Genomic DNA, 27397 nt, shown 5'->3' with positions numbered 1-27397 from the left:
TTTAAGCAAAATTAGTTGGTGCAAACAAATTAATCCCCCTGAGTAGGGAATTCAAATCGTAGATAATGATAGCACGTTCCTGAATAGGAAAATGTCTTTCGTTTTGCACTCAATCTCAGAGATATGATCTCTTTTGTGAAATTAAACTCAGGTAAATCGGAATTTATTCAAGCATAACTTGAGTTTATTAACCGTTGTTCAAAGTTAATGAAGTCAAAGAATTGTATTCATTCTTTATCAATGCATCATATATCCAACTGCCCAATGCATTTCGGGCTTTTTTAAGCCCTTCTTCAGGGGCGGTACTCTGAAAGGATAAGGTATAGGGTTCAGTATATATATACATATTATAAACACTCAATAGAAAAGAACAATTTTTATCCAAACAATTATACAGTAGATTTTGATTGTAACAAACATGATCATGTTGAAACAGTATTAAAAGTAATCCGTTCGTAATAAGTAAAAAAACACAATACCAGTGTTGGTAATTACCAAAATGGAGGTACACTACACATCAAAGTGATGTGAAAATATCCACTTGTTTAGATGTTAAAACAACATACTGTGATGTGCATTTACCAAGGTCATAAGAAATAGTGAAGCCGAAATGGACCAAGAAAGTTTGGGTGGTAGTGTAAGTAAAAAAATTAAATGAAAAAATGAAAATGCCATATAGGACAAAGTAATGTGGTGTGTTTTTGCCAAAATTGTAGGAAAAAGTAAAGACGAAATAAAAAGAAAAATCTGGATGGTGGTGTGGGTAACAAAAATACATACAGCGTGGGGCTTTTTAAAAGAATACAATCACTATCTGACAAGTAACGGAAGATCAAACTTACAGTTGGTATGGTGATGTATAGATTCTCCTGAACCCGGGAGACTCAAATCGGAAACGCTCCGGTAAGTGTAATGGATGGTAATCATGTGATATATAGACATGTGATAAGGAAAAGTGCGGGAAAAAGAGAACTACAAAGAAAACAGACTTGTAGTTCCAAAAGGTAATCATGTGATATGTGATAAAGAAAAATGCGGGAAAAGGAGAACTACAAAGAAAACAGACTTGTAGTTCCAAAAGGTCAATAAAGTTTAGTGAAACTACACGTGCAAACAAAATATAAAATAATAAACAAAAGTGAGTGTAGTTAAATCTGTAAAGGAATTAGGCCAAAAGTAAAAAGAATGGAATAAACAGCGTGTGAAACCGAAGAAACACATGTAATTCGAGTGATTCGAACCAAAAGTGATAGTTCAAAAAATGTAAGATATTACCAAATCCTGGAGCTTGTAAGGGAGCGTCAATGTAATAGTGCGATAGTACATGTGTATAAGATGAAATTAGTAAGTAAAATAAAATGAAATAACTGTGAGGTTCAACATGAACTGTAAAGTTACACAAGGTACTAGGGTATCACAAGTCGGGTGGAAAGTTCAAATCTCCAATTTAAGGTGAATAAAGGAGACCTTAGTTACAGAAAACAGCCCAGATCATAACGCTCGTTGAGACCTTTCGGATGTATGGAATTCAGCTTGTGGATCCAAAATGTTTCTCTTTGTAATAGATATTTACTATTGTCACGACCCCTCAGCTGGGGAATCTGTTCAAGAACCAAAAATCGCAGTTGACAGATGTTGTGCTGATGCTGGTGAAAATGAGTTGCGATTGGTGATTTCGCCTGTTTGGTACGTATATTGCTTTTGTGTTCATTGATCCTTATACGGATTTTTCTCTCAGTTTTGCCCACATAAACCAAACCACATGGACATTTCAACATGTAAATGAGATTCTGACTATTACATGTGGCTGTAACCTTGAGTTTGATTGTGTTGCCTTGTGAAGGATGTTGGATGTTGGTACCTTTGATGATAGAGTTACAGTTACCACAGTTAAGACATGGTAAAGTACCTTTGAAGGAGCTGGTAGTGAGTTCATCAGCTTTAGACAATATTTGTTTGATGTTGCGTGATCTTTGGTAAGCAAATCTAGGTGATATTTCAAAAATGTTATTGAAATCCATTTCCATGCTTAACATAGGCCAATACCTGAGGATGGTTTTTTTTATGTTGAAACTTTGTGTGGAAAATTTTGACACAAATGTCATTCGTTGATCTGAAGTTTTTGGTGGTTTGGGTGAAAGAAGCATCTGTCGGGTAGATTTGTTAGACTTCAATATGGCGCTGTCAAGAACTTTGGTAGGATATTTTCGTTGTTCAAATTTGGAAATGCAAGCGGATATGCTTGATTCAAACAATTCATTGGTACTTGAGATTCTTTTCAATCGTAGTAGTTGTGAGTAGGGCAAGTGATTCTTGAGAGATGGTTGGTGGAAACTGTGAAAGTGCAGGAGATTATTGCGGTCAGTAGGTTTAGTGTAAACCTCAGTGGTGAGGTTTCCTTGGTATAATGTGACCTTGGTATCCAGGAATGTTATCGATTCTTTGTTTATACAGTGAGTGAATTGAATTCGTTGGTCAACTGTATTAAGTGATTCAATTATTGATTCCAGATGATCAATTGAGCCATTCCATAAGATAAAAATGTCATCAATGTATCTTTTATAAAGGGTAAGATGTTGGGTCCACTCGTGTTTGCAAAGTATGTTGTCTATTTCAAAACGGTGCATAAAGAGGTTCGCGTATGTTGGGGCGGCACAATTGCCCATGGAAGTTCCGGAGCATTGAATGTAAAATGTTCCTGCCCATTCGAAGTAGCTGTGATAAAGGGTGAAATGCATGAGTTCCATCAGAAATACTTTGAGATTCTCTGGTTTGTCTGTGGTCATCAGAAATGACTCGATTGCCTCAATGCCTTTATCATGGGGTATGGAAGTGTAAAGTGAGTTTACATCAGTGGTACATAGGACGGTTTCCATGGTTATCAAATTTTGAATGGACTCCAGGATATTGAGAAAATCAGTAGTGTCCTTAATGTAGGTAGTCATCGACTGAACAGAAGCTTGTAGATGTTTGTCCAAGTATTTCCCTACGGGTTCATGTAGTGAGTTCACTGTAGACACAATGGGTCTAAATGGCGGTCTTGTGGCGTTTTTGTGCATTTTAGGGAGCATATAGATATAGGGTGTAGATGGGTTGCTTTTGATCAGATATGTTTTGTCTTCGTCGTTGATGACACCCTGTTCTAAAGCTGTATTAACGATGGTTTTTAGCACAATCATGAAATCATTGGTTGGATCCGTTGGGGTGGGCATGTATGTATCTGAATTGTTGACGTGATCATTAACATTTTTAGTGTAAAAGATGGTATCCATAATGACCAGTGCTCCACCTTTGTCGGCTTGACGTATGGTAATCTCTGGTTTGTTTGCTAATTCTTTTAAGGCTTGTTGTTCCTTTTTGGTTATGTTAGAGTATGCCTTTTTGTTATGGTAACCAATTTTTTTGAGTTCTTTATTAACGATTGTTTCGTAGGCATCCAATACTTTATGACTCATGGGTGCTGTGAAGGTGCTCCTGTTGCGAAGTCCCATTAGGGTGTTCTTCCGTGGTACATCTGGAATGTTAAGGATGTTTCGAAAGTAGTGTTTAAGTCTCAGTAGACGCATGAATTTAAAGAAACTTATATCAGTTTCTAATTGATTGGAATGGTAGGTGGGAACAAAGGAGGTTCCTTTTTGAAGTGTAGCAATCTGGAGTTGTGTAAGATTATAAGAAGAGATGTTTATCCAGGAGGAAAAACATCAACAAAATCAGTGGCCAAGAGCACGCGCAGTCAAAAAACCTCGTGATAAACATCTCTTCTTATAATCTTACACAACTCCAGATTGCTACACTTCAAAAAGGAACCTCCTTTGTTCCCACCTACCATTCCAATCAATTAGAAACTGATATAAGTTTCTTTAAATTCATGCGTCTACTGAGACTTAAACACTACTTTTGAAACATCCTTAACATTCCAGATGTACCACGGAAGAACACCCTAATGGGACTTCGCAACAGGAGCACCTTCACAGCACCCATGAGTCATAAAGTATTGGATGCCTACGAAACAATCGTTAATAAAGAACTCAAAAAAATTGGATACCATAACAAAAAGGCATACTCTAACATAACCAAAAAGGAACAACAAGCCTTAAAAGAATTAGCAAACAAACCAGAGATTACCATACGTCAAGCCGACAAAGGTGGAGCACTGGTCATTATGGATACCATCTTTTACACTAAAAATTTTAATGATCACGTCAACAATTCAGATACATACATGCCCACCCCAACGGATCCAACCAATGATTTCATGATTGTGCTAAAAACCATCGTTAATACAGCTTTAGAACAGGGTGTCATCAACGACGAAGACAAAACATATCTGATCAAAAGCAACCCATCTACACCCTATATCTATATGCTCCCTAAAATGCACAAAAACGCCACAAGACCGCCATTTAGACCCATTGTGTCTACAGTGAACTCACTACATGAACCCGTAGGGAAATACTTGGACAAACATCTACAAGCTTCTGTTCAGTCGATGACTACCTACATTAAGGACACTACTGATTTTCTCAATATCCTGGAGTCCATTCAAAATTTGATAACCATGGAAACCGTCCTATGTACCATTGATGTAAACTCACTTTACACTTCCATACCCCATGATAAAGGCATTGAGGCAATCGAGTCATTTCTGATGACCACAGACAAACCAGAGAATCTCAAAGTATTTCTGATGGAACTCATGCATTTCACCCTTTATCACAGCTACTTCGAATGGGCAGGAACATTTTACATTCAATGCTCCGGAACTTCCATGGGCAAGTGTGCCGCCCCAACATACGCGAACCTCTTTATGCACCGTTTTGAAATAGACAACATACTTTGCAAACACGAGTGGACCCAACATCTTACCCTTTATAAAAGATACATTGATGACATTTTTATCTTATGGAATGGCTCAATTGATCATCTGGAATCATTAATTGAATCACTTAATACAGTTGACCAACGAATTCAATTCACTCACTGTATAAACAAAGAATCGATAACATTCCTGGATACCAAGGTCACATTATACCAAGGAAACCTCACCACTGAGGTTTACACTAAACCTACTGACCGCAATAATCTCCTGCACTTTCACAGTTTCCACCAACCATCTCTCAAGAATCACTTGCCCTACTCACAACTACTACGATTGAAAAGAATCTCAAGTACCAATGAATTGTTTGAATCAAGCAAATCCGCTTGCATTTCCAAATTTGAACAACGAAAATATCCTACCAAAGTTCTTGACAGCGCCATATTGAAGTCTAACAAATCTACCCGACAGATGCTTCTTTCACCCAAACCACCAAAAACTTCAGATCAACGAATGACATTTGTGTCAAAATTTTCCACACAAAGTTTCAACATAAAAAAAACCATCCTCAGGTATTGGCCTATGTTAAGCATGGAAATGGATTTCAATAACATTTTTGAAATATCACCTAGATTTGCTTACCAAAGATCACGCAACATCAAACAAATATTGTCTAAAGCTGATGAACTCACTACCAGCTCCTTCAAAGGTACTTTACCATGTCTTAACTGTGGTAACTGTAACTCTATCATCAAAGGTACCAACATCCAACATCCTTCACAAGGCAACACAATCAAACTCAAGGTTACAGCCACATGTAATAGTCAGAATCTCATTTACATGTTGAAATGTCCATGTGGTTTGGTTTATGTGGGCAAAACTGAGAGAAAAATCCGTATAAGGATCAATGAACACAAAAGCAATATACGTACCAAACAGGCGAAATCACCAATCGCAACTCATTTTCACCAGCATCAGCACAACATCTGTCAACTGCGATTTTTGGTTCTTGAACAGATTCCCCAGCTGAGGGGTCGTGACAATAGTAAATATCTATTACAAAGAGAAACATTTTGGATCCACAAGCTGAATTCCATACATCCGAAAGGTCTCAACGAGCGTTATGATCTGGGCTGTTTTCTGTAACTAAGGTCTCCTTTATTCACCTTAAATTGGAGATTTGAACTTTCCACCCGACTTGTGATACCCTAGTACCTTGTGTAACTTTACAGTTCATGTTGAACCTCACAGTTATTTCATTTTATTTTACTTACTAATTTCATCTTATACACATGTACTATCGCACTATTACATTGACGCTCCCTTACAAGCTCCAGGATTTGGTAATATCTTACATTTTTTGAACTATCACTTTTGGTTCGAATCACTCGAATTACATGTGTTTCTTCGGTTTCACACGCTGTTTATTCCATTCTTTTTACTTTTGGCCTAATTCCTTTACAGATTTAACTACACTCACTTTTGTTTATTATTTTATATTTTGTTTGCACGTGTAGTTTCACTAAACTTTATTGACCTTTTGGAACTACAAGTCTGTTTTCTTTGTAGTTCTCCTTTTCCCGCATTTTTCTTTATCACATATCACATGATTACCTTTTGGAACTACAAGTCTGTTTTCTTTGTAGTTCTCTTTTTCCCGCACTTTTCCTTATCACATGTCTATATATCACATGATTACCATCCATTACACTTACCGGAGCATTACCGATTTGATTCTCCCGGGTTCAGGAGAATCTATACATCACCATACCAACTGTAAGTTTGATCTTCCGTTACTTGTCAGATAGTGATTGTATTCTTTTAAAAAGCCCCACGCTGTATGTATTTTTGTTACCCACACTGTGGTAAATAATTTAATTACCGGGACTTAATTTGATGCGGAAAATCTATAATAATAGCTCAGTAAAATAAGAGGCAGAATCCGTGGTATTAGAGGTTCGGAACGGGCTTTATTCCAAAATCGATTCGAATCGAGGACTCCATATTCCATCACCACGAAGGTTCAGGAAGTGAAGGACCCAACTTTATTGACAGGTAATCATTTTTATACAATAGGCATTACGGTGAAACAAATGCAGGAGGCGTAACAGTTGATAACAAAGATAAGAACATACATGCGTCACTAAAGTAGGTGTAACTGGGCGTAGCTTAAAGAACGTCATTGGGTCTGATGTCATAAATGGGTGGTTCCATGAAAGAATTTCGCAATGTCAGCAGAAATACTTGGTAGAGATGCGCACACAGCAGCATGACGTGTGATTGACGTGTAACTAGGGGATGAAGGGAACTTGACATTTAGCTCTACATGTGGAGACAGAAGTCTGGGGTTATGTCAACCTAATCCCAAATCATATCTAATATCCTATGTTTAAAGAACTGTGTTATCCAAAAAGAAAGGTCTTCTTAGGATAGAATCTTATTCTATACTGACTATACTGTCCGTTAGTGCGTGTACAAGCGTCTAAGTGTCTACACTAGATGCGAGGGCAGAAATCTTCCATGGTAACAGGGCTATGAATTACTTGCATAAAGACAGAGAAGCCGGGCCTTTTGCTCGGTAGCTGGAAGAATGTTTACTTAAACTACTAGACAGGAATGCATTGGGTAGGGAGCGGAGCAGAGCAGATAATCTTGAAGGTGAAATACAGTTTTTGGCAGGCAACAGGCTGGAGTCAGGCATCGTTAGCCGCGCAGGGAGTAGGACAAAGTTCATGGGTACAGATGCGGGCTCAGACTGGAGCTTTCAGAGGCAGAAGGCAGAAAAGACTTGATGGCAGAATCAGGGCCTACTCGCCTGGACTGAAAAATGGGATAAATGAACCATATAAAGCCGGTGGCCTTTCATACTTAGAAATAGAATATCCGGCCCATTCATGGCGGATCTGAAAGAGGACATGTTGACGGTGGACGCACATGTGTTTGCGTCTTCATAACTGGAACTGGAGGGAACATACATGTACTTGTGATTTATACATGAAACCGTTGGGGTCCAAGATAGGGGACATAACTGACCATAAAAATCCATATTTCCACATTCCCTCCTTGTCCCCTACTTGCCCGTTAAGAGATATCAATCTTCATCAATCCGTTGATTTGTTCATATAGCATCATTTGCTCTTCTTTCTTCTTCCGGAATCTTGAATGAAAACTTGGATGTGGGATACACGAGGTGGCACACAGACCACAAATCGCTGGTCCACATTGTAGGCATAAACAGCAACTGAATAGTATGAGAAAGCCAATACCTAGGAAGGATAGGACCCTCCATCCAAAGGTAGATAATACACTCCAAAACCAACTGGACCAAGTCCAGGTGCCTGGATTCTGGTGTATCTGGCTTACAATCTTATGAAGGCGAGTTATGGCTTTATATACAGATGGCGAATTTTCTGGTATGAAAATGCAACAGCTTGATCCGATGACCCTACAAGCTCCGCCCCTATCGGCCAGGATGACGTCAAGGACAAGACGATTTTGAAGCACAACAATCCGCATAGCAGACTGCTCTTCTGTTAAATTGCCTAAGGCGGAAATAGTTTCGTTCACTACTGCTTCAAGGGTTCTGGTTAATCTACGTATCAGCTTACTATTGGTAACTGTACCTATATAGGGAAAGAGACCTTTATTGAAATCTGTGTATTTTTCCCATGCTGTCTCAGTGTAATCAACTATTGGGAGATCTCTCCGTTCTCTATTGTGTACTAAATGAGTATTTCTATGATAATCAGGAGGAGCTAGGAAAACAGGTGGCAAAAGGAATCCAATATAGCAGGTACCATCCCAATCTAGAGGCAAACGTATATATGCAGTCTGACCACATACAAAGTAGGAATGGCGAGAAGCTCTAAATGTAGACTTGCCTTGATCACTGAATTCTATTACAGTGGTGCATCTACTATGGCCCATATGTATGGAACCATTCTTTCTTACACATAATTCACCTTTTACTGGAAATACTGACATGGCGGGCAAAATTGGAGTAGCTTCGGATTCGACATTCAAGATCATGAGATTGAGCGTAAAATTACCTAATCCATATACTTCATTTTCTAGATCAGTTCCTGTTCTTTTGGGAAGTCCCTCCTTGTTGGGGTGGCAGACTTTGAGTAAAACTAAGTGCAAGTTTCCCCATACCCAGTTGTCTTGATAAACTGCGGAGTTCGAATCTTGGGAATTAATTAAACTAAACCATGCTCCACAGGAGCCATTGTGTGTGAACGGGTATGGAAAGAGAGGTAGAATTCCTTTATAGTTCTGATAGGGAGGGAGTCGGCCACATATCCAACAATTTGTAGCATTGCTAACCTGATGGGAATGATGTAACATACTAATAAAAGTGTTATTGCGCAGCGCAAATCTATAAGACAATTCATGCGGAGGTAATTCACTAAAAGAATGTTCAGCAGTAACATTATAAACATGTTTAGAAATAGGATAATATATGTGCAACAATATACTTGCAGCTATTATTAAAAGACATAAGAAAAACAAAATTAATAACGTCACTGTACAATGACTATGCAGTGATTTGCAGTACGCATGTTTTTTCAACTGGGTTTGATTATCTCCTTCTCTATTCCGGTCCAGAGGATACATGTCAGAGACAAATTCAACCGATTCACCTTGGAGAGGACTTAAACAATCAAATTGTCTGACTTGTTGGACCGTAGTTTTAGTCTATATTGTTCTGAGTTATTTTGTTCAACCAAAGGAAGCTTTGAGTCTGTCTTTGAGGAAATACAGGGTTTAGTCTCTATATCGGATGGTAGTCCATGAAATTTCTTGATATGACTTGAATGTATCCAGCCTTTTCGACCTTCGATCTTCACGGCTGTCCTCGTGGTTAACAGTACGATTTGAGGCGATCTCCACCTAGGATCCAGCTGAGACTTCCGGTCAAAATTCCTCACTAACACCAGATCCCCTGGAACTACGTCATGGGGTTTCACCTCGGTGTTGTCGGGAAAGGCTGCAGCTACCTGTGAACGACAAGATTGTAGTGCAGACATCAAGGAAGCCAAGTAATCTGTCAGCATGTTACAGTCAACATCAGTTATTTTTCGTGGTATAGGCGTCCCCCACATATTTGGTGGTCTACCAAAGACCACCTCATAAGGGGATAGCCCTGTTCGAGAGTGCGCTACCATTCTCATGTAAAAGAGTGCAACTGGTAAGGCTACTACCCAGTCGACACCTTTCTCTCTACATATTTTGGACAATCTAATTTTCAGAGTTTGATTATGTCGTTCCACGAGACCTGCTGCCTCGGGGTGTCGGACACAGTGGAATCTCCACTGATAGCCTAACAAAAGTGAAACGTGTTTCATTAGTTCGGAGGAGAACGGCTGGCCGTTATCTGAGTAGACAGCACGTGGTAAACCGTATCGTGGGAAGAATTCTCGAACCAACTGTTTGGCAGTAGTCGGGGCAGTGTAATCTGAAACCGGGTATGCCTCTGTCCAACGGGAAAGAGCACAGACAACTACGAGAACATATTTGAATCCTCGACATCGTTCCATCTGGATATAATCCATCTGGAGGACTTCAAAAGGGTGATCAGGAGGCTGAAATCCACCCTGTTCTACAGGAATGCTTTTACCTGGGTTAAACTGACAACAGATCATACAGGTACGGACTTTTTGTTTAGCTGCTGCTCGTAAATGTTTGTTGAACCAAATGTGTTGAATGCTGTCTAGCATAGCTTTTTCTCCTAGGTGCGCTGGACTATGTACAGTGTTAATGATAACTTGGACCATTGAATCAGGAAGGAACCACACAGATTTTTCCTTCGTCATCCATCCTTGATCCGTTTGGGTCCCTCCTAATTCAGTCCATTTCTTTATTTCTTCTGGTGTAGCATGTGTCTGTATGTCAATTACGTCAAGAGCGGGATCCTTAACCGTCATGCAATGTGTTGGTGTCGGAACTATTGTCTTTGTCATGTCAGACGTGTGGGTTTGAGCAGTCTGTTTAGCTGTTCTGTCAGCTAAATCATTGCCTTGGGAAATGATATCAGTAACTTTCGTATGAGCTTTACATTTCATAATTGATATTGCAGTAGGTAGATGTATTGCATCTAGTAAGGCATGAATAAGGGGTCCGTGCTGGATGTGGGTACCGTGAGAAGTTAAATAACCTCTCTCTCGCCACAGCACGCCGAAGTCATGTACAACTCCGAATGCATAACGTGAATCAGTATATATGTTGACTTTCTTATTCGTAGCTTGAATACAGGCTTGTGTCAGAGCGATGAGCTCTGCTGCTTGAGCGGACAAGGTATTAATACGATTTGTTTCAATGACTTCAGTGTCTGTTGTGACTGCATACGCGGCCACTAACTCTCCTGTGCTCGTTCTCATACATGAACCATCTACATACAACGTCAGGTCTGGATCTGACAATGGGACGTCTGTCAAGTCTTGTCTAGGTTTCGTCGTGATAGTGATAACTTCAATACAATCATGTGCAAGTGGGTCTGTTCCGTTTACTGGTAACAGTGTGGCAGGATTCAATGTACTACAACGTCTGATTTCTATATGTGGCTGAAACAATGTTAATTCGTAACCAGTGAGTCGTGCTATAGTCAAGTGTTGTGTCTGTGTGCGGTTCAAGAGAACCTCTACTGCATGTGGTACTTGTACTGTCAATTGGTGTCCTAACACTATGGCATCGCTTTGTCTAATTGCTAAAGCTGTTGCTGCCACTGATTTCAGGCACGCAGGCAGAGCCTGGGCTACGGGATCTAATGTACTAGAAAAATAAGCACACGGTTTGTGTGATCCTGCTTGTTCCTGTGTGAGTACTGACAAAGCAGTACCTTCGCGTTCTGTAACAAAGAGTGTAAACTGTTTATTGTAACATGGTGTTGCTAAAACAGGTGCTTGGCATAAGGCTTCCTTTAGGCTTTCAAAAGCTTGTGTATGTTCCTGAGTCCAAGGGAGAACAGTCGATGTGGCTGCCTCCTGTGTTGTCAATTGAATGAGGGGTTTTGCTAGAAGTGCATACTGAGGGATCCACTGCCTACAATATGAAGTGAGACCTATAAAAGCCCGCACCTCCTTTTGTGTCTTGGGTATTGGCATGTTAGCAATTAACTGGATGCGATCTGGTGTAAGCTGCCTTCCCTCCTTGGACAGCGAGTGACCAAGGTAAACAACTCGCTGGACACAGAATTGCAGCTTAGAAGGGGACACCTTGTGCCCCTTCTCGGCCAAAAAATGTAAAACCGTCAGTGAGGCTTTTTCACATTCAGGTTCGCTTCTAGCGGTGATCAGCAGATCATCGACATATTGAAGCAGGGCAGTGTTGACTGGCATGTGTATACTGTCAAGTTCTCGTTTCAGTGCTTGGCTATAGATGCTGGGGCTTTCTGTGAATCCTTGAGGTGCGCGTGTGAATTTAAAGCTTCGTCCATTTAAACTAAATCCGAACAAGTATTGGCTTTCCGGATCTATTGGGACGCTGAAAAAGGCATTCTTGAGATCAATTACAGTAAAGAATGTTGCTTCGGAATCAATAGCTGTCAGTAATGAAGAAATGTCTGGAACTACGGGGTATTGTGGTACAATACATTTATTTAATTCGCGCAGATCAATAACCAATCGATATACTGGCGGAGCCTTTGGATCAGTTCGTTTAAGAATCGGAATTATCGGTGAATTACATACATTGGAGTCGGTCTCCACAACCACTCCTTGGCCAATAAGCTCGTCAATGATTTGCAGTAAAGCCACTACAGCATCTGGTGGTAACTTGTATTGTCGCATTCGTGGTAGTACCACTCCTGCCCTTAGTGTAACTCGATATGGTGTAATGTTCATGCAACCAACATCTGTAGGGCCTTGTGCCCATAAATGTGTGGGTAAAGTCTGCAGTCGGGAATCCATATCTCGGGACACATAGTGCCCTTTGAAATCACGTAAAAACAATCTTACTCCTTCCGGAGAACAACATATTATAGCTCCTAGAGCTTTCAAAGTTTTTATACCTAACAAGTTTTCTGGGCATGATTTAGTAAGCAATAAATCTGTAGTTCGTGTCAAAGGACCAATCGTAAGGGGAAGAGGCTGTGATACTTCGTTAACGATAGGTTTTCCTGAAAACCCAAGGGAAATATTCTGTGAGCCTGAGAGGGGTGCCCCTGGAACTTCACTACGTTTTATGGTTGTTCGGCTTGCCCCTGTATCAAGTAAAAATTTTCTGTCTTGACCTAATAGTTCACTGTGTACATAAGGTCCTTCTTGATCTACAGGGACCTCGATAAGGGGTAAGCCAAGTTCCCTCTCTAGGCTGTTTCATGAGTATCGTTGATAATCAGGATAGTCATACTGTGCGGTCTGGTACATCTGTCGTGTCGTTGTTTGTGTGGCAGCAATAGGCTGCTGTGGTGGAGCTGGCATGGACTGTTGCGGAGCTGGCATGGACTGTGCATGCTGCGGAGCTCCTTGTTGATTCTGATCCTGTCTAGGTGGCCGTGGTCTTTCTTTTGTATTACCTATGGCGATATTATGTTTTAAAACTGGACAATCGTGTACATAATGACCTGGCTGTTTACAATAGTTGCACGTCCCTTTTACAGGACCTGTTGAAACACTGGACTGTGTCATACCCTTTTTGTGACCGTCAGCTGGAACTGTCTGGGAAACTAGCATTTTCATTTTCGTGTCTTTCATGCGTCTTTGTTCATGTTCTTGTTCCTCTCTAATTCTATTGTGATGGTACTGTAGCATTTGTAACATTTGTGATGGAGTGTTACCTTGCCAGGTACTCTCGAATTTCAATACTCTATTCTTAACTTGGGGCAAAGAATTTTCAACTAACTTTGTCACAAACAGATGTGGATACGATTCGCTACTTGCTTTTATTCCACTATTTATACCAAAACATTTTTCGAATCGGGCGTAGAAATCACAAGTGTCTTCATCTTGCTTTTGTTTACAGGCTGAGATTGCACCCCAGTCTTCCTTTTTCGTAGTTAATAAACGTGGCAGTACCTGTACTAGTAAACCTGGTAGTGTTTTGGTCTTCTCCCCAAGCCCTGCACCTGGACCTCGAGCTTTTTCTTCGTTTTCTAATGCTGTCCAATCTATCTTTTGGTCTCCCACCTCCCAATCCTTTTCCTTGAGTTTTTCATAGATGCCCGCAGGCATTAATACCTTCAATATCGTCATAATGTCTGGATAGGTATACTCTCCCATGAGCAACATGTCTTTAATTTCACGGTGGAAACCCGCTGGGTCTTTGTCATGACTGGGTACCACCTTCTTCATTTCCAATAGTTCTATTTTAGATATGGGTGTGTATACAAACACACGTTTAAACTGATTGTCATCACCTTTTATCGGGTGCACTTCGCGTAAGGGATTCTGTCTATCCATATAGTACGTCGTTCTTTCCTTGATGGGCAGTGAAACATGTTCGGGACATACAAAAAGAATGTACTGCTTTCTGGATTCTAGTATTTCTCTAATTAACTCAGTACCTGAACCTCTCCATTTATTCGTGAGTAATTTAGTCAATATATCAGGTAATGGACCAGGATCGGAGTGTTGGCCTTTATATAATATAAGGAGTTGTTGAATCATATAGGTACCAGCTAAACGCTGTTCATCTGGGGCGAGGTTCAAAAACGTGTGTGCTAGTGTATCATCACTATATTTTCCGGGACTGTCAACCCAATGAACGGCTGACCTGGCTAATTCTTGTTCGTCCATAGAATCGAGTATATGATAACCCCTTCGTTCTCGGAGTAGGTTGTCAGCGGCTTGGAACGAATGTTCGGGGGACCTTATATTTATTATAGGAGTTTGGAAATTTCTGCTATTATCTGGACGTACCGGACGTATCGGATCAGTGAAGCATCTAGTATTATTGCAAGATCTTCCTCTACCTACATAGGCCATGGTTTCTAACTGTCCTGTGGGCAGTTCTAATTCCTCCTCCTCCTCGGTTTGTTCAGGTTCGTCTACTGCTAATCTGTCTTCGTGTATTCGTTCTATTTCTTTGCGGATCTTTCGGCACATAGCTACTATACATGATCGTTTATCATGTCTCCCCTCTGATATATTCTGACTCCATGTGGTAAGAATTTGCATTTCTTTCGGATTTACCCCTGGTCGGTCTTGATTTCTGATCACACAATTTATGAGGAAACGTAACAGTTCCCCCTGTATTTCCACTTTTTGGTACTCCATGGCTCTGTCAATACTTTCGGAATCTCGTCCTGACTGGACAAAGTGATATATATTTTCTAAGTGCGTAGTCATTCCTGGTAGCTTCCCTAAATATATAGCAGCTCGTCGGATACGTAATGATGCTAGCATCATTTCGTCCCCTTTTCCGGGCACCGGGTCATATCTACAATCTATTAGAAGTTCCTTGAGCGTGTTGGGAGTTACTAGTTTGGGCGTACGTTGGTGAGCTAATTCTTGAAAGGAAAGTTTATTTACTCTGCGTGGCGTGGAAAAAATGTTTGATGTACCTCCGGTAGCCCCACCTGGGGTGCTGGATGTGAAAGGATTCGTCGAACGTGATATAGCAACTATAGGTGTGGATACAGATGTCGAAGCAGATGTGCTTGCCTGAACTTGTGTCGGAGTTTGCTGTTGCGGAGGTACAGACGGAAGAGGGTCTTGGCGTTGAACCCCCTCTGCAGGCGGTCTATGTGGCGCAGCATTAGTATACTCGGGAGCTGCGTCGTCTAAATAAGAGGAAAGAAAAACATCTTCTGCGGTTCTGGGATGTCCTTTGGGATGTACCTTTATCGGAAACAATGGGGGTGGCAAGTCTTTTGGTATCTCCGGAGTAGCCTTAGGTAATCCTTCGGCCAGGAGAGGATACATACCATTCATAAGGGTATTTCGTTGTCTGTCTACTTGTTCTGATTTTACTCGAATACCTTCTTCAATTAATATATTTTCTCGAACTTTATTTGAATTCTCCTTACTCTTCTCTTCCTGTCTACGTGCTTTTTCCGTGCGTCTATACGATTCTTTACGCCATAATTCAATGGCGTCTTTCTGTGATTGTCTAGCTTTCTTTTTCCATAATTCTTCCTCTACTTTCACGATGCAATCTGCATCCCAGGTCCCAGCTGCGGGCCACCTCTGACTTTCTGGTAATTCCTTAGTGTAGTCTACCCATAAATCAAGAAATAATATGGCGTCTAGGCCATGTTTATGATACATAAAGTACCCTGGAGTGTCCCTAGGAGGAATGGGAACAGCTTCTTCGAGTAACCCTTTTCTAGTTTTGATCTGTCTTAATTTCGAAAAGAGCGGCATTTTGAGAACTGATCTGATCTGATACCTAAATTTTGAACACGTTTAATACAACGAAAACACAATAATGAACAGTCATTCACACCACAATATGCAGAACGTATTTAAAACATTTAACATTTAATGAACAACAATGATGGCCGTTCACTAAGCATAATACTCGATACTAACTAGATAATTCTGACTTCATATACTAGACATACTTGATATACTGCTAAACAGTACAGATACACTGCTGAAACAGTGCAGACCGGATTTGTGTACCCAAACCCGTCTTGACCGGCACAACCTATGTGCACGTCAGAACGCCTCCCCGATAATGGTACTCACCGGGTAGCTCGGAACGGAAGGCCTCGGAACTGAACTGAACTGGACTCGGACCGGACTGGACTCGACTCGATACTTCGGAACTTCGGAACTTCGGAACTGGTGGGCCTCTGTATACCTCGGATCTTGCTCTCTCAGCTAGGCTCTGGTCGGGATACTTCGCACTTCTCACCGCCTCGTCTGGGTGTTGATCGCAGCCTCAGTTACCCCCGCTCGGCAGGAGGGAGATACAGGAAATCCTGTGGGTACGCGTTGTTGTCCGTCCAGCTGTGACAGGAGACCGGGCCTGCAACGCACCGCCGGCGCGTGAGATGAGAAAGTGTCCCTGTTCGGGCGCCATTTATGTGGTAAATAATTTAATTACCGGGACTTAATTTGATGCGGAAAATCTATAATAATAGCTCAGTAAAATAAGAGGCAGAATCCGTGGTATTAGAGGTTCGGAACGGGCTTTATTCCAAAATCGATTCGAATCGAGGACTCCATATTCCATCACCACGAAGGTTCAGGAAGTGAAGGACCCAACTTTATTGACAGGTAATCATTTTTATACAATAGGCATTACGGTGAAACAAATGCAGGAGGCGTAACAGTTGATAACAAAGATAAGAACATACATGCGTCACTAAAGTAGGTGTAACTGGGCGTAGCTTAAAGAACGTCATTGGGTCTGATGTCATAAATGGGTGGTTCCATGAAAGAATTTCGCAATGTCAGCAGAAATACTTGGTAGAGATGCGCACACAGCAGCATGACGTGTGATTGACGTGTAACTAGGGGATGAAGGGAACTTGACATTTAGCTCTACATGTGGAGACAGAAGTCTGGGGTTATGTCAACCTAATCCCAAATCATATCTAATATCCTATGTTTAAAGAACTGTGTTATCCAAAAAGAAAGGTCTTCTTAGGATAGAATCTTATTCTATACTGACTATACTGTCCGTTAGTGCGTGTACAAGCGTCTAAGTGTCTACACTAGATGCGAGGGCAGAAATCTTCCATGGTAACAGGGCTATGAATTACTTGCATAAAGACAGAGAAGCCGGGCCTTTTGCTCGGTAGCTGGAAGAATGTTTACTTAAACTACTAGACAGGAATGCATTGGGTAGGGAGCGGAGCAGAGCAGATAATCTTGAAGGTGAAATACAGTTTTTGGCAGGCAACAGGCTGGAGTCAGGCATCGTTAGCCGCGCAGGGAGTAGGACAAAGTTCATGGGTACAGATGCGGGCTCAGACTGGAGCTTTCAGAGGCAGAAGGCAGAAAAGACTTGATGGCAGAATCAGGGCCTACTCGCCTGGACTGAAAAATGGGATAAATGAACCATATAAAGCCGGTGGCCTTTCATACTTAGAAATAGAATATCCGGCCCATTCATGGCGGATCTGAAAGAGGACATGTTGACGGTGGACGCACATGTGTTTGCGTCTTCATAACTGGAACTGGAGGGAACATACATGTACTTGTGATTTATACATGAAACCGTTGGGGTCCAAGATAGGGGACATAACTGACCATAAAAATCCATATTTCCACAACACCACCATCCAGATTTTTCTTTTTATTTCGTCTTTACTTTTTCCTACAATTTTGGCAAAAACACACCACATTACTTTGTCCTATATGGCATTTTCATTTTTTCATTTAATTTTTTTACTTACACTACCACCCAAACTTTCTTGGTCCATTTCGGCTTCACTATTTCTTATGACCTTGGTAAATGCACATCACAGTATGTTGTTTTAACATGTAAAACAAGTGGATATTTTCACATCACTTTGATGTGTAGTGTACCTCCATTTTGGTAATTACCAACACTGGTATTGTGTTTTTTTAGTTATTACGAACGGATTACTTTTAATACTGTTTCAACATGATCATGTTTGTTACAATCAAAATCTACTGTATAATTGTTTGGATAAAAATTGTTCTTTTCTATTGAGTGTTTATAATATGTATATATATACTGAACCCTATACCTTATCCTTTCAGAGTACCGCCCCTGAAGAAGGGCTTAAAAAAGCCCGAAATGCATTGGGCAGTTGGATATATGATGCATTGATAAAGAATGAATACAATTCTTTGACTTCATTAACTTTGAACAACGGTTAATAAACTCAAGTTATGCTTGAATAAATTCCGATTTACCTGAGTTTAATTTCACAAAAGAGATCATATCTCTGAGATTGAGTGCAAAACGAAAGACATTTTCCTATTCAGGAACGTGCTATCATTATCTACTTTACGGGCATGTTAACACAGTTTATGTTTGAAACATGCTCACATGTTACCTTGCATGGAGCTCTGCCTCTCTCATACTTCTTTCCAAAAAGTTTGAAGCAGTTAGAAGAGGTGCAGATTGCATTAACCACTAGATACTGCCCGGCATGTTTCACATATATGGCTGTATCCTAGTTAACGCACAAACTTTAGTGAGAACAAGGAGGAGAGAGGCAATCTCTGCTCACCGGGGCAGCTTTTGCGCTGTTGGCGCCCAGTGCCACAATCATTTTTGGCTCCCCCCACCCATTTCCCCCTCATTACCTCTTCCTCAGATTCCTTCATGACCACTGGGCAAAAGTGCCCCTCATCTCTCCATAGACACTCTCTCACATACATTTCATTCACTGTAAAGCTCTGGTAAAGGCTGAGTTTACTAACAAGAGTGTATTTTCACCCAAACAAACCGTTTCCAGCAACATTAGGAATAGATAATGAAAGACTGGGGGAAAAAACATAACGCCCTAACCTATTGTATGCAGTTTCATGCAACTCTTTGATGACAGTTCGTAACAGTCATTGTTCTATATTAGGGTTGTATCTTATGAATTGCGTAGACAAAAGGATATCTGTAATAAAAGCAGTAATCCACTCAGCTGTCCACACAAAATACAAATCTGTGATCTGCATGGTAAAAGTTCTTTGCAGCAGGCATATTAACCCTTGTGCTACTTTATGGCAAGTGAAAACCACCACTAGACAAAACTCTGATCTCTGTCTCTCGCAGGAGCATTAATCACAGGAGTTATCTTGGCATTTGTAATGCTGCCTGAAAAATGGATGCACAAGGAACTTTGCAGCAGGGGTTTTTAAATCATAAGTTATTGCTAAACACAGCACCCCCCCAAGGCCAGTTCACCTCTCCACAAGTCAGCGACCAGGGAGGCCGCACTAGTCGCACTGTCCTAACGCCGGCCCTGTTGCGCACTGTATCTGGCTTACACTGTCTGCATTTCACGCTTAAACTCGAAAAAATCCCAAGTTATAGTATGGTCTTTACAAAATTCAAACACAAACATTAATTGACAAAGCAATAAGTATCACCTTTTGTACTTATTGGCTTGGCCACTGCAGTGTGCCGATGCAGTGCAGCATTGACATGCAGCATAGCATTTTTGGTTTCTTCTTTTCATCACTACGCATGCATGATCTTTAAGCAGAGCTTCCCAAACATTTTAGAACCATGACCCAATTTTTAGAATGGCAAACATTTGCAGCCCACCTAGCTTTTAAGAACATGAAGTGGGCGATTTTTAAATTAAACTAAAGCATGGTGTGGTAGAGCACTTTCATTTCCAGGCAGCAAATTTTCCATTGAAATGGTCACTAAATTAGCACATACAGTTTTACTGATAAAGTATATTGCACACAAATGATAATGTGTGGAAATAGGGTTTTAGTTAATATTTATCATTTGTGCATCACCAAGTAAAGTGTCATGATTTATTTTGATACTTTACAATACCTGAACACTGTGCCGCCTATATTAAAAGTAAAAAAAAATCAATAAAAAGATGTTTAAAAAAAAAGATTAATTTTGATACTATTAAAATCTTTGTTTCCATCACACTTTAGAACTACAAAAAGAGTGCTTCATTTTATGCTTTCCTAACGGCTGAATGTGAACAGTACATGTACAGGCATTTACATTTTGGGGAGTGTTACAAAAAATGATATCCTACAGTCTTTCTTTTCAGCTCATTGTACCCCAGCAAGGTTGTCACATTCACTTTACTTTTCTTTCTCGAACTGTAAAAGGACAGGCGATTGTAAACACCAGTCCCCATGTTGAAAACATGAGCACCAATTTGTCAGAAGACATAGCCTGACATTTGACCTCTGTCTTTGAAGTGCATGAAATGTGGCAAGATAAATACAGAACTTAAAGGCAGCTTTATTTATTGTTTGCACTTACATGACCCATCAAAAGTCAGCCCGGTGACCCACAGTTTGGGAAACGCACTAAAGAATAATGTGGGTTTCAGTTTTTTTTGTATTTATTGTTCCAAGATGGCAGATCCCACTGAGATAAGGGAGAGGATGCAGCCTGAGGCAGAGCATGTAGCCTGATGACTAGAGCGGTTGACCTCGAAGCTGTGGAACCAGGTTAGAGTCTCTCAACAGGCACACTCAGCATTGTGTGATTCTGGGCAAATCACTTAATCTCTCTGTGCCTAACAAAATGAATGTGTCAGTCTGTAACACAACTGGTGCTCATGTAAAGCACTCTGATACCTTTGAGTCGAGTTTGTGCTATTTAAAACTCTGGGAAAAAAAGTAAATAAAAAAAATTGTTTAGTGCAAAATACAAAAAATGCAGGTGTGGGGTAATGGAGGATAGGTATGGGGAAAATTGTGGAAGGAAAAAGCAGCACACAAAGGAGAGAGCAACATAGAGGCTGTAGAGAGAAGCACGTGATCGAGACAACAACAAGGAATGCGGTGGGCAGGCAGGTTTGGCAAGGGTAGAGTCACACAAGAGGGAGAGAGAGTGAGCAGCACACAAGGGAGAGAGTTGAAAAGTGATGAACTCTCATGAAGTGCATAACCAAAAGAAAATAACGTTCCCTGAAAGTGAGCAATGGAAAGATACAAGCCATCCAATTAAAAGGATGGTAAATAGACCTTGACTAGAGGAGTGGCAAACAAAAGAAGAACAAGTCAAGCCATTGAATAAGAAGCCAACCAATGGTAAGGAAACCTTAGGATGGATTTGGGAGGTGGACTTGCCCTATGGCCAGACCTTCTGTCCAACCCTCCCCAAGTGGCCAATCCTAGCTGACCATGTCCTTTGTCCATGTGCAGGTGTGGGTTGACCGCAGGGCCTCCACTGTGGCTGGGACCTGCACCTACATATCCATGCCTACCTAGCACCCTACTTGCTCAGCCTTCAGCCCATCACAGCAAAGGTTAACCAAGGGGGTTATTGTTATATGATGTTCAGTGGCAAACTCTCCGCAAGTGACCTGCCCCCACTGCACCAATAGGTTTGATGAGTAAAAGTAAAAAGACAATGACATTCATCAAAACTGTTTTGTTATTAAAATATCAAATTTATTTGGCATCTTTCCAAAGCTAACAGACAAGCTTATAAGAGTACAACCATCAATTGTTGTATTACTCCTTGCTCAGACAACCTATAACACACTGCCAGAATCATTGGGAGATCTCATTAGTGATTTCAACAATCTTATTATTTAAATATAATTGTGGATGTTATCATTGATGCAATTTAACTTGTCATGAATGATGTAATAGGTGAGCCAATATTCACCGACCGTTCAAGGTAGAACCATGTGCTCATACTTAGATCTAGTGTATGGAAAGACGTACCACAGCCAGAGCCCTGTTGGAACCCTGCACTAGGGCACCTTATCTTGCCAGTGCAAAGAGCAACCGGGTCACTTCTGTGGCATCCCTTTCATATAGGTAAGGGTTTGGATAATGCCACAGTGTCTAGAGGCCAGTTAGTTATAGAAGATCTTAATGGATTTCGAGAGGATGGGGTCTACATTAATTTTCTCTAGATAGCTGAAGACATAACGCCACTCAAGAGGTATCAATAATTTTTGATGTGCCCACTGTCCACTTTAGAACACATATTTAAATCTAAAAAGTTCCAACACCCAATGAATATGGTTGGTAATTTGGGATGAACGGTATATATTAAAAGTCATAGTAGCAAAATTCAATGTGAACACTGGAAATTAGTAAGCCTGGTGAAGGATGGCTCCTTGATAAGGCTACACTAATATGCAACCATAAATATCTGTGCATTTCCTCTTTAAATGTAACCACATTGTTTTCCCACCTCAGGCTACAAGCTCCTCAGACATACATTAGTGAATTAGCACACCTAAGCTACATTCTTTCACAGGCAGACAGGAGAGATTTAACAGTGCACAGGACAAGGAATGTGGGGGGGCATGCGTGTGATAAACTACAATCTAGATATAGATGTATTGACAAAACTTGTGATATATTGCAATTTCATCATGTCACAGTCTGTAATATCATAGCAATACATGCAAATCTTGCACAATCCAGCAATGTTTAGGAGAATCAAAACTGAGATGAAAATGATGAGCTGGAACAAGATGGAAATAAAGCATCAATTGTATTGCATGGCGCTGGGTCTCTGAAAAGATGTGTGAGGAACAACACTTTATTTCTTGCTTCAAACAGATGCAGAAATAACCAACTGAGACATCAGTAAAGCTGGACATGTACTTGGCTATGAGGTTCCCTGAGTGCAATATTAACTTACATATGAGTTCTCTGTGGTTTGAAATGTAAAATTGAAATGAACTGTGAGCAAAAGATACAAGAATGTAAAGAATGACTCTTTTGGGGAATGTTGACTGCGCCAAGCCCTCTACCAATGGTTCCCATCTTGAAGTACCATATAGTCAGGTGATTGGATGTGGAGACTGTGGCCCACTCCCCGTGCTGGATATTCACCTTTGGTTAAAGTGGATAGAGTATAATTTGTCATGAATACTGCTGCCATGAATTCACTAATAACATTACACAGTTGTAACAAACCCCTTGCAAGTTGTTTGCGTTATTCTCCTATGTTCCCAGGGAGCGAAAGGATACTTCTGGTCAGGATGGTAGTTGCTCTGGCTAAGTAATGCACTGACCTACTGTGTGACCTGTCCACAGCCCTATTATGGCGTTTTGTGGGTGTCTCTTCTGTCATCCATGACCTTGCCTGCTCTGCAGCTTGAATTCACTGGTAGGTGTGTTGCATGTTCTTTAAGTCAGTTTATGCACCTGGTAATGGATCTTTCATGTCACCTGAATCCCTGCAGGTGAAATCGAAAGTACACAACTTCTTTATTATTTAAGGATATTTATTAGTTGAAATGGGCAGAATTGTTGTTTGGTAACAATTCTTTCTCGTGGGCTTTTGATAGGGATTGGGTCTTGCAGTACAACACCCTGGATGGGTTACATTTTGTGGTGCTTGCGGGCTAATCACCTTATGCCTAGGCTCAAGGGATTAGAGACATGGGGCTGTTGTTTATGAAGTGGTGTCTTCTGACTCCAGGGCACCTTCCTCCATGGCCTATTCCTCTGGGGCACAGAAACGTGATGAGGTCTCTTCGCAGACATGCATGAAAGCAATGTTAATATTTTGATTGATAGACAAAGCCATTTAAGCCATGTGGGCCAGTACATGCCCTGTAATAGTGTTTTTATTGGAATGATGTACTCTGTTACCCGCAGCATCCTGTGTTCAGTCCCTAAAGTAAGTTACTCAATACATGCATTTCAGGGGGCGTGGCTTGAAATGCCGCACGATGTCTGCGTTTCAGTGAAGCTCTGCACCGCGACCAAGACCTTTGCCCTTTTGGAGCGGCAGCCCTCCTCTCCTGGCGGTATGCGACGGACACTCTGAACGGGCGGACGCAAGGGCATAGGTAGCCTATATTTTTTGCTTCAATTAAGCCATTTTATGACCCTGTTTCCCCCACGCCACGTTATTCTCAGGATTGCCAGTTGCGGCGCCATTTTGTATGCTGTGGTATGCGACGGTGAATAGCATTTGTCACACTATTGCGTACTTTTGGATAATTTATATGGCCAAATCATTCTTTCAAGTTGGACTGTATTGTTTTTTGAAGGAGCACTGGCTATATCAAATTTCCTTATGCCTTCATATACGTATCTCATCCTTATAGCTCTATCAGGTGTGTTTCTCATGGGCTCCGTTTGCTTTTCGCTCCTTTTAGCTGCTCACCTGCTTGTAAAATCAATGTTTGTACACAAGAGCTATTAGAGAGGCCTCCAGCTGCTTCTACTTGGATTTTGGTCCTCATCTAGGGCCTCATGTAGGTAGCCAAATACCGGTCGGTAACGGCCGATTTTCGGTAAATATGCCGTTACCGACCGGTATTCAGACAAGTGAGATGTAGGAGTCCAAAAACCACTTTTCGGTAAATATGAGGCGGTAAATACCGATTCATATATTCCGAATTCTAAAATACCGATTCAAATTTACCGAATACAAAATTAACGAATCGGTAAACATGAAGTGGTAAATATGAAGTGGTAAAATTTTAAAATGACATGTAGGAGCACTCGGTAATTAAGAAATCCTGTAAATTCGCTAAATAAGAGTCGGTAATTAACACGGATGAAAAGCAGGTGGTAACCATCAACAATGGATAAATGCAAACCCAAAATGCTACAGCGTGGACAACATGGCCGCTATGTACGTCATTGCAAGGCGCCTACGTCTACAGGCAGCAGGACTGAGGGTGTGGCGACGGGAGGAACAAATCTACAGACAGCGCATCACACTATTCCAGCTGACTGATGCAGAGATACATGAGAGGTACAGGCTAGACCCCGAAACCATCATGGACTTAATCAGGGACCTACACCCACGCCTGGACCAGCCAATAAGAAGGGCGCACGCCATACCCCCACATGTGCAGGTGCTCTGCAGCCTACATCTGCTGGCATCCGGCAGTTATCAGGTGGTGATAGCTGCGGTGGGTGGGGTATCCCAGAGTTGCCTGTCACGTTTCTTCAGGAAGTTTCTGGATGCCATGATGCAGAGAATGCACCACTACATCAGCTTCCCCAACACACAGGCTGCACTGCAGAAAACAAAAACAGACTTTTATCACATGGCACAGTTCCCCCATGTCATCGGCTGTATTGATGGTACACACATCCCAATCTGTCCACCAGCTGATACAGAGCACATCTACAGGAACAGGAAGTCCACCCACTCCATCAATGTGCAGGTGATCTGTGATGCAGGGAACATCATCACAGATATTGTTGCAAAGTTTCCTGGGAGCACCCACGACTCTTACATCTTCCAGAATAGTGGGATATACACACGACTGAGTGCCGGAGAATTTGGAGAGGGATACCTGCTAGGTAAGTAACAGTGACGCCCCTTGAAACCTGCAAATCATAGTGTATAGAGGCATGTTACTGATGGTTCCCTTTCACTCATCCAGGCGACAGTGCATATGCATGCCGGTCATTCATCCTCACTCCCTACCTACACCCAGCAACCCAGAGTGAGAGACGATACAACGTGGCACACAAAACAACACGCAATGTGGTGGAGCGCACGTTTGGACTACTGAAGAGCAGGTTCCGCTGCCTGCACAAGAGCGGAGGCGCACGCCAGTACAAACCCATCACCTGCTGCAAGATTATTGCCACTTGTGCAATGCTGCACAACCTTGCCACGAAAAAAGGGACAGATGTGGAACTAACATATCATGAGGACAACGAGGATGAGTCAGGCCAGCCAGAGGGCAACGCAGCTAGAGTGCCAACTGCAATCGATGGGAGAGAGAGACGGGCAGAGATCACAGCCAACTATTTCTGAGTAAGTAAGGGGACACAGCGAGTTGTGAGAAGTCATGACGTAGTTTTAATGTGGCACCACGCCATGAACACATGAACAGGCCAATCTGGCAATATACCATCTATACAAGTAGTATGTCCAGGGTTACATCACCCAATGGGAAGTGGCAAAGCAGGGCAACATCAATGTTTGCGCATACGCGCTGCAGTGGTGGGTTGCACGGCCTGTGCATCCTCACTAGAGCCAACCCCAAGCCGCCTGCTGCTCCTGCGTGCTTCTGGGACGGGGGGTGTGATGCTGCTGCTGGTGTCGATGCTCTCCGCAGCATCCCCTGCAGCAGTTGTCGACGCCTGACTAGGCAATAGCACCCCTAGTGCACTTGTCACCTGCACCATCCCCCGAGACAGGTCGCTGCAGCACTGTGTGAGGCCCTCCTGCATCGTCACAGAGCGCCGGCACAGTAGAGAAGTCGCAGTTGCCAGACGGTTGAGTGCCCTGCTGGTGGTGTCCCTTCTCTGGCGTTCCCGGCGCCGTGCATCGATGTCAGCATCTAGTTTGCTGCACAACTGCTGGATAGACTGGGACATGTCCCGAATGCCCGCAGCCATGCCGCTAATGTTAGTGTCCATGTTGACTAATGTTGTCGTCATCACCCGCATGTGCCTCTGGACTGACATGACTGCCTTTGATTGCAGGCGCTGTTGCTTTAACATTTGGCCCTCGAGCCCCAAGAAGACACCATGGCCGTCAGTGGGTGCTGGTGGACTCTGGACACGCGACCTGCGGCGCCCTCTTGCTTCCGTCTGTGCTGCCTGTGAGGTGTGGGGCACAGTGGCATGGCTCCCTTCCTGGGTCCCGGTGCGGTCTTCTGGTCCCATGCTGTCGTCTGACGAGGTGTCTAAGGCTCGTAGCCTGGCTGCTGGACGCCTCCTCATTCTCACGCCTGCAAGCGGGGATGTGGCTGGTGATTCGAACATGAGTGGCGATGCTGGCTCTGGTGGTGGTGATGCTGGCTCTGGGTGAGGTGATGCTGGCTCTGTGTGCGGCGAGGCTGGCTGTGTAGGTGGTGCGGCTGCCAGTGGGCCTGCTCCCTGGTCTGAACATGTGCTGGCTTGCGGCGATACATGTGGCCGGTGTGCCGTCTCTCCTGCAGCATGCCCTGTCCTGCATGGTGTCACATCTGTGGACAGAAATACAACATTGGCTCAGTGTCCCCGAAGGGCTGCATTGCATGCGTCACAATAAATCATTTCACATTCCAATATGTCCCCTGTCTCCTTGTGCCTCGAGTGCGTGACATGCCTTGTTGCCCTGTAACATTTACGTCATGGT

This window comes from Triturus cristatus, chromosome 2_1 (genome assembly GCF_964204655.1).
Source record: "Triturus cristatus chromosome 2_1, aTriCri1.1, whole genome shotgun sequence".
Lineage (NCBI taxonomy): Eukaryota > Metazoa > Chordata > Amphibia > Caudata > Salamandridae > Triturus > Triturus cristatus.
The sequence above is the reverse complement of the archived record's forward strand: the minus strand, read 5'-3'. Positions refer to the sequence as shown.